Raw genomic sequence first — 15,981 nt, 5'->3', positions numbered from 1 at the left:
AAGCTCTTGGCTCCTGGCTTCAGATCGGCACAGCTCTGGCTGTTGCGGCCAACTGGGGAGTGAACCAGCGGATGGAAGACCTCTCTCTCTCTTCCTGCCTCTGCTTCTTCTCTGTGTAACTCCGACTTTCAAATAAATAAATAAATCCTTTTTTAAATTATTATTATTTTTTTTGACAGGCAGAGTGGACAGTGAGAGAGAGAGACAGAGAGAAAGGTCTTCCTTTGCCATTGGTTCACCCTCCAATGGTCACCACGGCTGGCGCGCTGCGGCCAGCGCACCGCACTGATTGGATGGCAAGAGCCAGGAACCAGGTGCTTTTCCTGGTCTCCCATGGGGTGCAGGGCCCAAGCACCTGGGCCATCCTCCACTGCACTCCCTGGCCACAGCAGAGAGCTGGCCTGGAAGAGGGGCAACCGGGAAAGAATCCGGCACCCCGACCGGGACTAGAACCCGGTGTGCCGGCGCCGCAAGGCGGAGGATTAGCCTAGTGAGCCGCGGCGCCAGCCATAAATAAATCTTTTTTAAAAAAGACATTGCAAATGTTAAACATTAAAATTTAACCTATTTTGTTAAAAACAACCTTTTAAAGATAAAAATAATGTGGTTTTTGTTCAATTATTCCAGACTATATTCTCACATATAGGGGTAGTGCTAGAAAGAATAGGAAAAAACATGAGAGGACAGAGTAAATACCTGAGATAATAGAGAAATATCTGTTCAAGTGCTTTTCAGTGCAAGAGTAGCTGGTAGAGGCCGGCCCCGGTGTGCCGGCGCCGCAGGCAGAGGATTAGCCTAGTGAGCTGCGGAGCTGGCCAATTTGAGTGAATTATTATGATCTCTTGTTTACAGAAGTCAATGGCAGTGTTTTATAAACAGTTAAGTGTATGCTGAATTTACTAGGCAGTGCAGAGTTCCAGCTTCAACTGTAATCACTGCCGGTGTCAACCGTCTCATTATCATGGGCTTTACTGAAGGAGTAACTCACTGGAGAGAACAGAACTCTTTCCACCCGGGCCCCCTGAAGATTCAAAAGACCATTCCCACCACGGCAGAGCCTTTCAGTTCCTATGAGCAGGGCCAGCATCGTGGCCTAACAGGTAAAGCCGCCTCCTGCAACGCTGGCATCTCTCCCATACGGCCCTGAGTCTCAGCTGCTCCACTTCCGAGCCAGATCCCTGCTAATGTGCCTGGGGAAGCAGTGGAAGATGGCCAAATGCTTGGGTCCCTGCACTCACGTGGGAGACCTGGAAGAAGTTCTTGGTTCCTGGCTTCTGCCTGGCCCAGCCAGACCATTTGGGGAGTGAACAAGCGAATAGAAGATCTCTCTCTCTCTTTCTCTCTCTGTCTCTCCTTCTGCCTTTCAAATCAATCAATCAATCTTTAAAACAATTTTCCAGTATCTTCTGTTCATCCCATGATCCCTGGAAGAGCCAGCATGTTCGTGGCAGCTCCAGTAACTTCTTTTGGTTGCTTGCAGAGCTGTTTAACTGGCAATATTTGTGATTGGGCACTATTAAACCTTCCTGCATTCCTGAGGAAGCCTTACTGCCTTATTGGCCATGGCTCAACTTCTTTTTTTTTTTTTTTAATTTGTCTTGGGTTTTACTTGGCAGCATTTTATTTGGAATTTCACCACCTGCAATATTAAGGGAAGTTACAATGTTTGTGTTATCTTTGCCACATTTTAGAGCCGAAATTTAACTATCTTACAAAAATGAATTGAGAAAAATTTTTAAAGCATTTATCTCATGAGTTTATTTACAAACATATCCAGTATGCTACATGAGTTCAAGAGTTTGATCCACAATCAATAGATCATACCTCTTGAACTGTTCTTCATTTCTAGTGAGTAGATGACTGAAAGAATCCTCATTTTTTAAATTTTTATTAAATTTTTTAAACATTTCATGTTTTGTTTGAAAGGCAGAGAGACAGAGACAGACATATAGAGATCTTCCATCTGCTTGTTGACTACTCTAAAGTCTGCAATAGCTAGGGCTGGACCAGGAGCGGGGAGCTCAATTCAGGTTTCCCATGTAGCGGCCAGGGCCCAGCCACTCGAGCCATCATCTGCTGTCTCCTAGGTGGGCATCAGCAGGAAGCTGGGATTGGAGGAGGAGCTGGAACCTGGACTCAGGTATTCTAATATAGGACGTGGCTGCAGCGGCTTAACCACTGCACCAAGGGCCTGCCCCCAGTGTGTTTCTTAAGCTTTAGGTGTCTTCGCATCAGGAAAGGAGTGGCAAGTCCAGACCCAAAATGCAAAGTCATCGTAATCAGTCATTGCTTTCTTTTTCCACTTACCGTGGCCAACTCTTCCCTGGGCTCTTCTGGGGGTTCCTACAGACCACAGAGCCTGAACCCCAGCTACTCTGCTCCAAAGTGGCCCAGACACCCAATGGGGATGATATGGCAGCACCATACTCTGTCTTCCTTTTTCTCACAACCTTGTTCTCTTTCTACCTTTTTATGTGGTAAAGTTTAAAATTTTTATTTACATTTGTTTATTTGAAAGGCAGAGAGACAGAGATCTCCTGGCCATTGATCCATTACAGCAGCCAGGGCTGGGCCAGGCTGAAGCCAGGAGCCCCAGACTCAATTTGGGTCTCCTGTGTGGGTGACAGGGATCCAAATATTTGGGCTATCACTTACTCCCTCCCATGGTGTAGGCGAGCAGGAAGCTGGAATTCAAAGTGGAGCCAGGACTCAAATCCAGGCACTCTGATATGGGCTACCAGCATACCAAGCTGTGTCTTAACTGCTGCACCAAATGTCCAGAACAATGGTGCAAGGTCTTTTAAAAAACAAACAAAAAATCTGCCCATTAGCATCAGAGTTGGGGCAGGGGGGAGAAGGTTACAGGTACTGAAAGGAGCCAAGAGCCACCATAAAAAAATGGGGCTCCTGAGACAAACCGTTCCAGAGACGGCCTTGGGAAATGGGGAGTAAACCGGTTCACAGAGAAAGCAGTCAGCTACTAACCATAGATACACAGAACACCTGCCTTGTAGATAAGCCCCTTCCCTACGCTTGCTCAAGGTTAACAAAGAAAGCTGCAAGGCACGTAGCAACCTATTCCTCTCTCCTAGAAACCCCCTCCCCTAATGTATCCCTTTGACCTAGTACTTTTCCACCAACATTACCACTTTTAGACTGCCATACAAGGCCCGCTACTGAAAATTATCCAATGAACTTACACCAGCCTATAATATGTTAATTTTGTGGTTTTGCCCTTTAAAAGCTGTGTGAGATAGCTGCTCGGGGCTCCTCTCGCTTGCTTGCTGCTTGCAGCAGTAGAGGGCCCATTTGTACAAATGAAATAAAATTACCTCCTGTTCTATTGCATCGTCTGGTCCGGAGTCTGTGTTTCTGGGGTCGTCACAAGAGGACACCGCTTTTGGGGTCCTACAGTTGGGAGCTCGTCCGGGATTTGGGGGACCCCAGACTCCCACACTCCATCGGCCAGACGGAGGTAAGTTTGCTTACTTGTGTATTATTGTAACTGTGGTTTGTACTGTTTGTCCTTGTCTGCCAGGACGACGTGGAATCCGTCCTGGGGTGCCTGTACAGGCTCAGTACTGACTGGACCAAAGGGGAGACAGACGTGTCGCGAGGCCCCTGGTCCAACCCTGGAGGATGCTCCAGTGGTGGTCTGGGAAGGAGGGAAAGAGAGCGTTTCCCTTCTTCAAAGGGAGAGCCTGGCCAAACGGCCGCTCCCTTCTGAAATTCTGGTTTTGGTTTTGTCTCGGTCTGTTGCTGCGCGGCTTGTGATTTGTGTTCTGTGTGTCACTGTTTTTGTTGTCCTTTATCTCTTACTGTCTCCCCCATCTGTTTTTATTGTTGTGTTTGATTGATAGATGTATACTTGTATAAAAAATGTGTATTGTATTCTTATGATGTGTTAATTATGTCTACCTCTCAATGCAACCCTAGGGCCAAATGTAAGGACAAATTTTTGGGATGGAGAGGCTTGTACCTAGATTTGGCTCTGGTAACCAAGAAACTTTGCTGCCGAATGACCTTCTCCTGCTCCTTGGGAGCCTGGCCAGTTCCCGGGGAGGAGGATAAAGGAATGTTTTCTGATAAACAGGTGGGCATGCTTCATGTCTCGGCTCTCTGGCCAAGACCCGAGATGGGACGCACTGCTTGCCTAAAATCTTGGCAATGAGCCACCCTTGTCCTTGGAGGCTTTAGGGGGGAGCCGGAGCAAGCCTCTGTTGCTGCTGTTTCATCCTGGGGGAACACGCAGTCAAGCTGAATGTTAAATGTGCCCGTAATGATTACATGATCAATTGGCTACTGTGATTGAGGTGTTCTGTGACAGTCCCTTTAATGAAAAATTAACAAAATATATTAATAACAGGACATTCAGGACCTGACGCTCTGCTTGGTATGTCATTACAAAAATCATCAAGGAGGGCTATGCCTGATAAATGAGGGTGCTATAAATGTGGGCAACAGGGACATGTACAAAAATTGTCCAGAAGTCAAAAATCAAAATAAGGCTCTTCCTGGGATTTGCTTCCAGTGCTAAAGGGGAAGGCATTGGGCCAATAAATGTCACTCCAAAACTGATAAAGAAGGTAATTCATTAAAAAACAGAGTTCAGGAAACTGGAAGCGGGGCCAGCCTCAGGCCCTCCCTACAGGGATCAGTGGACCATCTTGCCATAGTACCATTAAAGCAATGGAGCCATGTTTATTGCAACATTCTGTTAATCTATGCTCCTTTACCATCTTTCCTCTAAATAATTTTAGTGTGCACTACAAGGCTTGCAGCGTATTTCTTGCAGATTAAAAGTAACTAAGTCTGTGCACAGCAGACAGCTAAAAAGTAATTTACTGTCACAAATTGGCGTAGTTGGCAGGATCTGCAAGTATGCAAAGCAATGCCTTTCTTTAAAAAAAAAAAACTGAAGTTGCATGCGTAACCTGTGATGTTCCTGGCTGAAAAGACCTTCAGTTCGCCTCTTTGGTAAAGGAATGGGCTCTCTGCTCAGAATCGAGTGAAAATTGGGATGGCAAGTTACGGAGTGCACAGCCTCCACAAGTTATTGAGGTTTTGCTATCAGTGCCGGTGGAAAAGGGGGATGAACTATAGGCTTTGGGGAGGTGAAAATGGATTTTGTTATCTGCATACTGATACATGTGTAAGCAATTAAAAAAAATAAGTACAGAATAAATATAAATTAAAAAAAAATACTGCCCTTTAGAGTCAAACTGCTAGGTAGTGGTAAAAAAATTATATCAAGCTCCTGTACTGCTGCCAGGGCCAACTAAGGTTATTCAGTGTAAACAATACAAAATTCCAGGTGGACATAAAAAAAAAATTTAAAACAATAAAAAAATTATCTTAGTGCTGGAGTGATAATTCCCATAATCACTAAAAGGAATTATCTAATTTGACATGTTAAAAAATCAGATGAAACCTGAAAAATGACTGTGGATTACAGGAAATTAAACAAAATTACTCTCCCATTGACTGCTACAGTCCCAGATACCATCATTTTGATGTAAAAGGTCACAAACATAAAAGCGTGTTCTTAATAAAAAAAGTTAAAAAAAATACTTTTAAATAAAAAAATATAATTTATAAAAATTGTTTATCTTAATGGCTGGTTTATACTGGAATAAAAAAGGGGGGGGAGAAGAGAAAAGTTTGAGCAAGTTACAGAAGGTGTGAAAAAGTCACAAAATGTTATAAAAAAAATCTTTGGTTATTTTCTTTAACATAAAATCAAAATCTGATCCTCTGTTAAAGCAATGAGTTAAAGTAATCTATTATGTTCTCTTGATGTCTCTGTTAAATTCTAACTGCTTAAAAACAGCTGTAAAAAGAGCAGTGGTGAAATAAAGGGATCCTATCACCAATCAATGGAATGGACCTGATCCAGTACTGGTATGGGACAAGGGCTCCTAAGGGATGGGTTTTTCCATGTAACCAACATGCCTTTCTGCAATTGCTCCCTGGGCCGTGTGGCCCTGATGCTAACATCTGTATTTACAGCAGCGGATAGAGCACGTCAGTGGCGTGCTTTACTTAAAGACTACAATAACAACGTCATCCTAATAGGAGAGGACACTGCCCTTGCCATGGCTGCATCAGTAGTAAGTGTTCCTGGACTGGCTTTTGGAAATAATCGTGGACTATAAAGGCTTACATGTTTGGTGACCAAAGCAATCAATCTTACTGCTACTGTGCTATCCAATATAGCCAAAGAATTAAATCAAGTTCACTCAGGAGTGCTTTTAAGCCATGCAGCTAGCAATTACTCGCTGTTAAAAAAATCATATAAGTTGTAAACCTGTACCTGGGGGATATTGCTTTAACATTACTAACAATGTGCCATATATAGAGTCTGTTATTGATAAACTTAAGAGTAAAATGCAACATATGTTTATTACTAACCCACTATTCATTTGAAGGGTTTCAATGAATTCATTGGTTATTAATGTTGGCTGGACTGCTACCGCTTTTCCCACTTTGTATGGGATGTCTTCCGTGTGTTCTGCATTTTATGCTGACTTCCCTATAGTATAAATGGACTGAGATTCATCATTTAAAACTTTGTACCAAGCCTCCTTTGTAATCAAAATAATTAATATTTGGCTGTATGTTTCATCTCTCACCTAATGTTGGGCTGGAATGGTACTCAAAGACGGGTAAGACGCTCAGCATCCTGTACCAACCTAAGACAGGGCTCTAGGCCAAGCTGCCAGAGTTACCGATGACGGGTAAGGACAGAGATGACTGAGGGCAACCCAAGACAGAGGCCATTCTCAATTTAATAAAAAAAAAGAAAAAAATGTGGAGACCCATGGCTGGCCATGGGCCCACATGCTAAGGCCTGGCTTGCTGATCATTGGCATTAGTCCTCACACAACAGTATCAAGCCCTGGCCACCAGTGACCGTATTAAAACCCCTCATTAACGGCACACAATTTTAGGATTAAAATTAGTTCAAAGAGAAAATGGGGGAATGAAAGGAGCCAAGAGCCACCATAAAAAAAATGGGGCTCCTGAGACAAACTGTTCCAGAGATGGCCTTGGGAAATGGGGAGTAAACCAGTTCACAGAGAAAGCAGTCAGCTACAAACCAGAGATACACAGAACACCTGCCTTGTAGATAAGCCCCTTCCCTACGCTTGCTCAAGGTTAACAAAGAAAGCTGCAAGGCCCGCTACTGAAAATTATCCAATGAACTTACGCCAGCCTATAATATGTTAATTTTGTGGTTTTGCCCTTTAAAAGCTGTGTGAGATAGCTGCTCGGGGCTCCTCTCACTTGCTTGCTGCTTGCAGCAGTAGGGGGCCCATTTGCGCAAATGAAATAAAATTACCTCCTGTTCTATTGCATCGTCTGGTCTGGAGTCTGTGTTTCTGGGGTCGTCACAAGAGGACACCGCTTTTGGAGTCCTACAGTCAAACCTTTCATCCCCAACAATGAGGGGAAAACAATCAACAGTTTCAACATTTGGTGGGAAATTACAATTAATTAAGAAATTAATGCTTAGTAGTATTATGAATATTTTCCCCGTATATCAAAGGTCTCACAAAATAAACCACCCATAAATGAAATTCAAATAATGATATGAATCTACAAATTAACAGAAAAGAATATAACCCCAAAAAATGAGCTAACATGATTTGACCAAAGTTTATTCAGGCTTCTGTCCTCCCTCCAGGCCCTTGAACTTGAATGCATCCTTGAGCTTCAGCAATACAGAATGCAGAACAGCCTTGGCAACGTCCCCTTCTGAGGAGCAGTGGACTGCAAAGAAAAACACTTCCTGTGCAGATGATCGCACCTGCTCACCCCACCCCGAAAGCAGTTCTTTCTGGCCTTATTTATTCCTCTCGGGAAGAGAAATGCCTTCCACCCCACCCCCAGCCTTTTCAGATGCTTCTAGATCTTATGACTTGAATGTCCTGTCTACTGAAATTGCCTTTTTTTTTTTTTTAAGATTTATTTAGGGGCCGGCACCGTGGCACAGTGGGTTAATCCTCTGCCTATGGCACCGGCATCCCATATGGGCACCAGTTCTAGTCTCGGCCGCTCCTCTTCCAATCCAGCTCTCTGCTGTGGCCTGGGAAAGCAGTAGAAGATGGCCCAAGTGCTTGGGCCCCTGCACCCACGTGGAGACCTGGAAGAAGCTCCTGGCTCCTGGCTTTCAACCAGCCCAGTGCTGGCCATAACAGCCATTTGGGGAGTGAACCAACAGAAGGAAGACCTTTCTCTCTGTCTCTCCCTCTCACTGTCTGTAACTCTACCTCTCAAATAAATAAATAAAATCTTTTAAAAATTATTTATTTATTTATTTGAAAGGCAGAGTTACAGAGAGGCAGAGGCAGAAAGAGAGAAGTCTTCCATCCACTGGTTCACTCCCTAACTAGCCACAACGGCCAGAGCTGGGCTGGTTGAAAGCCAGGATCCAGGAGCTCCTTCCAGGTCTCCACGTGGGTGCAGGGGCCCAAGGACTTGGGTCATTTTCTACCGTTTTCTCAGGCCACAGCAGAGAGCTAGATCGAAAGAGGAGCAGCCAGGACTTGAACTGGCACCCGTATGGGATGCCAGCACTGCAGGCAGCGGCTTTACCTGCTATGCCACAGCGCCAGCCCCTGCAATTGTCTTTTTAAATAAAATCTCACATTAATTTTTTTTAATTTATTTTCATTTTATTTTGAAAGACAGAGAGACCGGGATAGACAGAAAGCGAAATCTTCCATGTGTTGGCTGGCTTACCCCCCAGATGCCGGCAACAGCAAGGGCTGGGCCAAGCCAGGAGCCTGAAACTGACCTGGGTCGTTCAAGGGGGTGGAACAGCCCCAGCTGCTCACCAGGCCCTGCTGTCTCACAGAGTTCATTAGCGGGAAGTTGGAATTGGCTGGAATCAGAAGTGGAGCTGGGTGTCTTGATTGCTATGCAAAATGCCCACCTGTAAACCACTGTTTAAGTTGTTTTCAGAGGTTTCACCACCAAGCTGGCCTGAGCTGGTTTCGGCTAGATAGTGACTGACCAGCTGTGCCATGGATGTGCAAAAATAATCCGATCTATGGATGGCAACTGGGACTGAGCTGTGTCCCCTCACCTTGAAACCAAAAATTGAGGCATGAGCCAGAATGGAACAGACAGCTTTAACAGTGACGGCTCTGAAGGTGACAACATCTGTTTAGTTAGTTTAAGATTTACGTAATTATTTGAAAGGCGGAGTTATAGAAATAGGGAGAGAGAGAGAGAGACAGAGAAACAGAGAGAGAGAGAGAGGTCTTCATCTACTGGTTCAATCCTCAAATGGCCGTGAAGGCTGGGGCTGGGCCAGTCCAAAGCCAGGAGCCAGGAGCTTCTTCCTGGTCTCCCACCTGGGTGCAGGGGCCCAAGGACTTGAGCCATCTTCCACAGCATCATCCCCAAAGAATGTCCACTTTAAAAAAAATGATTTATTTTATTTGAAAGGGAGAGAGAGATCTTCTATCCACTGGTTCACTCCCTAAAGGCCCACAACAGCTGGGTCTGGGCCAGTCTGAAGCTAGGGTCTTGGGACTCCAGCCAGGTCTCCCACATGATCTGCTGCATCCAGGTGCATCAGTAGGGAGCTAAATCAGAAGTGGAGTAGCCAGCACTTGAACCAGGCATTATGACACGGCATGTGGGCATCCCAGGGAGTGGGATGAGGTCTGGTCTCATGTGTCTGGCTTGGAAGGAATTAAAAACAATAACTACAGGAGCACCAATGACTTCCTGTGCCTGCTTTCCCAACTCCGGGATTCACCTCCTGCTACCCACTATATTCTACGGGGTACACAAACGATCACCATGGGGGGTTAGATAATTCACCATACAATTCATCCTTTCAAAACCCTTTTCATGCGTCTCAAACCCCGCAATACCCAACATAGCTTTTCTTGGTTATGCTTCCCTGTCTTTCAGTCTACAGGGCGGGGATTTCATTTCCAGTTTAGGTATTAACACTCGGGCAAAGGACTAACCTGTGAAGCCCCAGCCGCTTCCCTCACCCACCCATCCGTGCTCTCTCTGACGGCTCTGGGAAGTCACCCAAGCTTCCCTGGCCTCTCACGGCTCCTCAGGTCACTGATAGTCCTCATGCTTGGGACAGATTTGTTCCCATTCCTGACACACTTTGGGGTCAAGGGAGATGGGCACAGGACGCATTTGGGAAGCAGTGATTTCGAAGATGCTTCTCCCTCAACCGGCACAACGCTCTTCAAAACTGGAGGCAATGTGTGGTCTCCGACAAAAGGGGCCTTGGATAGATGATAGGTAGATAGATGGATAGATAGGTAGATGGATAGATAGGTAGATAGATGGATAGATAGGTAGATGGATAGATAGGTAGATAGATGGATAGATAGGTAGATAGATGGATAGATAGGTAGATGGATAGATAGGTAGATAGATGGATAGATAGGTAGATAGATGGATAGATAGGTAGATGGATAGATAGGTAGATAGATGGATAGATAGGTAGATAGATGGATAGATAGGTAGATGATGGATACATGGACGGATACCACCCATCTGTTGGTTCACTTCTCAGATGCCGACAATGGCTGCGGCTAGTCTGGGGCTGAAGCTGGGAGCCAGGAATTCAATTCAGGCCTCCCACACGGGTGGCAGGAACACCGTCACTTGAGCCTTCTCTGCTGCCTTCCAGTTCTGCGTTGATGGGAAGCTGGAGCCACAGGAGTCAGAGGAGGGCGTGGCGCCCAGGCACTCCACTAAGGGCTCCAGGCATCTTGGCCAGCATCTGCCTCCTGTCCCTGACACACACACATTGCTTTAGTAGGTTCATTTGTACCGATCCATTGCTGCATCAATCCCCAGTCCCTGGAGATGAGGAGTATTTTCCCATCTTTCTCAAAGGCGTCGGAGCGGCTCACTACAGGCAGGATGGTGGGTCGTTTCTCAACTGCAGCAGGAAGCACCGGACGGGCTGACTCAGCAGAGGTTACTCCTTCACCTCCCCTGCGGTGGAATTCATTTCCGGGATGCCTTTGGCTCCACCCTTATCCTGGGGCTCGCAAACTCTTCCTTTTCCTGCCCCATCCCTTCACGAGCGGAGACACCTTCAGACTTCCGGTCTCAGAAATGCAGCGGGGCCAGAGTGCCCGCAGCCATCCCAGTCCCACTCCAGGGGCTGACCCTGAAGTTCCTTGCTGGAGAGCTGTGGAGGCAGCGGCAGGCTGGGTTCAAGGTCGTCCCCCGCGCTGTCTAAACCCCTCTCCTGCGAGAAACGCTACTTCTCGTCCTCTCACCTTGCCTCTCCTGGGAGTCCTCTGCTTCCTCGTCCTCACATTATTTTCCACTGTGGTTCAAAACCTTAACTCTGCCACTCCTCTTCCTCCCCTAACTCAAGGACAAACTCAAGAGCGCATGGTGGTGACCTGGCCATTTGGGGAGTGAACCAGTGAATGGAATATCACCCCTCCCCCTCTGCCTCTCTGTAACTGATTTTCAAATAAAAATAAATAAATCTGAAAAAAAAATAACGAGGGCAAGGTCTGGGGGTGAAGGAGCGAGGCAGTTTAATCTGTTAATAGATGAGGACCACAGCAGATCAGCAGCCTGAAGCAGGACTGACCGCCTGCTTGCTGAGGACGTCTGGGTTAGCGGTGCAGAGAAGGGGGCTGGTTTCCCGGAAGATGCGGCAGGACAGCGCATCTGCGGGTGGCTCTGATACAGTCCCAGACTGCTCAGCCAGGCGCCGAGCTTGCCACGGCATTGCAGCTGGGCCCTCGGGAGAGGCTGCAGGTGCAGAGATGAGCCTCTCTCTGACTGGCTTGCTCGGCCCCGGCTGCTTGCATGGGGGAGAGGGGAAGCCAAGGACTTAGCCTTGAAACAGAACATAGCAGAGTGTTTTCTAAGAGTGGCTAGAATCAGGGAGAGTGAAACTGTGCATGGTGAGAATCTGCCATCCTTAGACGGCCCTGTACCCAGTGACAAGAACACTCTGATCCTTCATGGATGCGTCCGCAGTCAACTAATTTTTGACAAATGAGCAAAGGCAGGTTGATGGAAAAAGCAGCATCTTTTCAAGAAATGATGGAGTTACTGGACAGCCACAGGACAAAAAATACCAAAATACTCTGGACACAGACCTTACACTCTTCACAAAAATTAGCTGAGGGCCTGGCGCTGTGGCTTAGTAGGTTAAGCCTCCACCCGCCTGCAGCACCAGCATACCGTATAGGCACGGGTTTGTGTCCTGGCTGCTCCTCTTCCCATCCAGCTCCCTGTTAATGACTTGGGAAAGCAGCACAGGATGGCCCGAGTGCTTGGGCCCCTGCACCCACATGGGAGAGCCAGAAGAAGCGCCTGGCTCCTGGCTTCAGGTCAGCCCATCTTCAGCTATTTCAGCCATTTGGGGAGTGAACCAGTGGATGGAAGATCGCTCGTGCGCACTCTTTCTCTTTCTCCCTCTCTCTGTCTGTAACTCTGCCTCTCAAATAAATAAGTAAATCTTTTAAAAAATACTATCTCAGTGCATTATAAACCTAAATGTAAAATGCAAATCTATAAAACTCCCAGAAGATAGCACAGAAAAAAATCTAGATGGCCTTGGGTTTGGCTAGGACTTTTTACCAGTTAACACAAAGGCATGATCCAAGAAAGAAACAATTACTAAATTGGACTCCATTAAAATGAAAAACTTCCACTTTGCCAAAGACACCGTCAACAGGATAAGAAGTCAAGCCTCAGAGCGTAAAGAAATATTTGCAAAAGACATTTGATAAAGGGCTGTCGTCCACAACAGGTGGAATCTGCAAACGCTGGCCGGGCAGGGGCAGGGTGCAGAACGGTGGCCGGGCAGGTGCAGGGGCCGCGGTGGGAAGCGGGCGGAGAGAGGAAGTGCTGATCAAAGGCTCCAGAATTTCAGTTAGGCAGGTGAAGGACTTAAAGAACTCTGTTTTCCATAGATAACAACAGCACACTGTGTTCTTGGAGCATGTCAAGAAAGTAGATTGTAGGTGTTCTGACCACAAAGACCGTAACTATGTGAGATAAGACATATATGAACTAGATCGCTTTAGCCATTCCACAACCCGCACGTATTGCGAAACCATGTTGTACATGATCCCTTCACGTGATGTTGTCAATTAGAAATTAAAAATAAATTGCACTGATTTTTGAAGAAGATGAAATAAAATAAAACAAAAGAGCCCAATGGTGCAAGGGTGTGTGACCGTGTGAAAGTTGTAGTCGTCGCCTGAGATAGTCGCTACATTTTCTGTCCCGACAAAGGTGGGAGTATTGTGATTTGTAACGGCCAGCTTCCGGCTCAGGACCACCCAGAGAACGCCAAGTGTGCCCCTCTCACTGTGACGCCTTGCCCATGGTCATCTCTGCCCGTGCTCCACCCTCGTGGCCTCAGGCCGACTCCACAGCTTCTGCTGTGGCACTTGCCCACGGCGGCCTATGCTGCAGGTGTCATCAGACGCACACGTTGCCTAGAAGTTCTGGTATAGAGCTCGGCTGCAACAAGATTTTCATGGGTCTGGACACTCCTGCTGTAGGTAAAGGCCCCGCTTAAAGGTCTTGGTAGGGACATGAGCTGGAGATCCTGTCTCACCACCCAGCACTGAACCCCATCCTTGTGTTCTTGGGCTTTCCCAGTTTGTGATCCGACCAGGTCAGCACTGCCGCGTGGACCACTCCTTACCATTACCCAAGGTTTCGTGTGTTTCCAACAATCCCGTGAACTCATCCCTGGGTCAGGTGGGCACATGCGATGGGGCCGTTTGCTGTTATCAGAGTTTACGTGAACTTGGCCGGCATTTCTCTGCTTTCAGGTCGTCACTGTGGATCAGAGGGTGAGGAGTTACCTTCTCAGCCAAGTGTCTCTGTAGAAGGAGTGTCACAGGACAGGAATCCCAAGGCAGCTGTGTCCACCCAGGAAACCTACCCCTGTGACGTGTGTGTGAAAGACATTTCACACTTGGCTGCACATCAGGCCTCATATCCTGGGCACAAACCGTGTGTGTGTTGAAGCATCTGGGAGCGGATCTGAGTTCAGTGTAAAACTGCCACAGCAGCAGGTGCAGCAGCAGGTGAGCAAGCCCTTGGAAGGGAGGAGACGAGGCCTGGCCGGTGGGAACCTACAGAGGGAACACATCAGAGAAGCTTTGCACACGTAGGGAGGGTGGGGAGGGTGGGAAGGCCTTGGGGGCCACGGGAGACTTTCACGCCTGGTGTGGACAAGAGCACTGAAGCCGGGGGAGATTTGCACACTGCACAGGGCAAAACGAGCGCCGTGATTCTGGGCGCAGATTCACACCTGCTGGGCATCAGAGAATCAGACGAAAGATCTTACGCGCGCGCAGAGATGTGGAATAGTTTTAGCCATGCCACTCATCTCATTCAACACCAGAGCGTTCATAACATAAGTAACATAACAGAGTAAAACCCGACGGATGCTGTGAGTGTGAGTCTCCTTGCACTTCAAGGGGCTCGCACTGGCGAAAGCCCTTCCAAGTGCAGGGATTGTGCGAAGAAGTCCTTCGGTCAGAGCTTCACTCTGGTGACAAGCCACGCGGGTGCTGCAGATGTAGGAAATCCTTTCGCCATCCCCCCACCCTCACTCATCACAAAAGGGTTCATGCTGGTGGAAGCATGAGTGCAGGCAGTGCATCTGGGAAAGCCTTCGCCGGCAACCCCAGCCTGATTAAACACCGGAGAGTTCATGCTGGAGAAGGGCCTTCCCAGGGCAATGATTGTGGGAAACTCTCCCCGAACAGCCCTTTTGGGGGCAGTGAATGTGGGAAGGCCTTCAGCCGTTGCTCCGACTTCTGCTGCTTTTCCCAGGTGCAGTGACTTTACCCGCTACAACACAATGCTGGCCCCTCTTGTAATGGTTTTTATTTCTGTAAAATCAGTAATAGTCCCTGCTCTTGTTTCTAATTGTTTCAGTAATTTGGTTTTCTCTCTTTGGTAAAAATAGCTAAAGTTTGGTTATAATTGTTCATCTTTTTGAACCACTGACTTTGGTTTTGCTGACTCTATGTTGTTTTTCTGTTCTCTAGGTATCTCTAATGTCTTTATTCCTCCCTTCCTCCTACTAGCTTTGGCTTGTTTTTTTTTTAAATTTTATTTGAAAAAGAGATAGAGATCTTCAATCTACTTGTTCACTCCCCAAATGACTGCAACAGCCAGGCCTGGGGCAGGCTAACACCAGCATTTGGGAGCTCAATCCATGTCTCTCTCATGAATATCAGGGACTCAACTAGTTGAACCATCCCTGGCTGCCTCCCAGGGTGTGCATTAGCAGGAAGCCGGATCAGAAGTGGAACTGAGACGCAGATCAGGTACTCCAGTATGGGATGCAGGCAGCCCAAATGGTATCTTAGCTGCCAAGCTAAATGCCTGCCCTAGTTTTGGGTTTCAGTTTGTTTTTCTTTTACTAGTTCTTTAAGTTGTAAAGTTAGATACAACTTTTTAAAAAATTATTTGAAAAATAGAGAAAGAGAGCAAGAGTGCCCATCTGCTGATTTATTCCCCAAATACCCGCAACAAGCAGAGCTGAGTCAGGTCAGAGCTGGGAGCTGGGAGCTCCTTCCAGGCCTCCCACATGGAGGGCAGGTCCCCAAGTACGTGAGCCATCACCAGCTGCCTCCTGGGCTATGCATTAGCAGACTGTTGAATCAGGAGAGGGGCTGGAACCCGACCCAGGTGCACAAAAACGGGATGTGGGTGCCCCAAGCATGATCCTAACTGCCATGTCAAACAGCCCCAGAGTGAGATTTCTGATCTGAGGTCTTTCTTCTTGCTTAATACAAGCTTGATAGCTGTAAAACTACCTTTTAGGACTGCTTTGACCACATCCCATATATTTTGGTAGGTTGTATTTTCATTTTACCTCTATTTTATGGCTTCTTTTGTGATGTTTTTCTTCGATATACTGATTATGTTATTTAATTTTTACAAAGTTATGAGTTTTCCAGTTTTCCCTTTGCTCTTTTCTCT

The 15,981-nt window shown here is 46.9% G+C and overlaps 1 long non-coding RNA gene across 1 annotated transcript; it reads right to left on the bottom strand.

Annotated features, from left to right (window-relative positions):
* Positions 1-5,690: 5,690 nt before the first annotated feature.
* On the bottom strand, positions 5,691-14,136 carry LOC138846482 (uncharacterized). Its single transcript, XR_011383999.1, has 3 exons — positions 13,925-14,136; positions 13,682-13,818; positions 5,691-7,773 (listed from the first exon to the last, which is right to left on the bottom strand). It is a non-coding gene; the product is annotated as an uncharacterized lncRNA (long non-coding RNA).
* Positions 14,137-15,981: the final 1,845 nt, after the last annotated feature.

The sequence above is a fragment of the Oryctolagus cuniculus genome, chromosome 18, assembly GCF_964237555.1.
Source record: "Oryctolagus cuniculus chromosome 18, mOryCun1.1, whole genome shotgun sequence".
Taxonomy (NCBI): domain Eukaryota; kingdom Metazoa; phylum Chordata; class Mammalia; order Lagomorpha; family Leporidae; genus Oryctolagus; species Oryctolagus cuniculus.
This window is presented reverse-complemented; position numbering and strand designations above follow the sequence as displayed.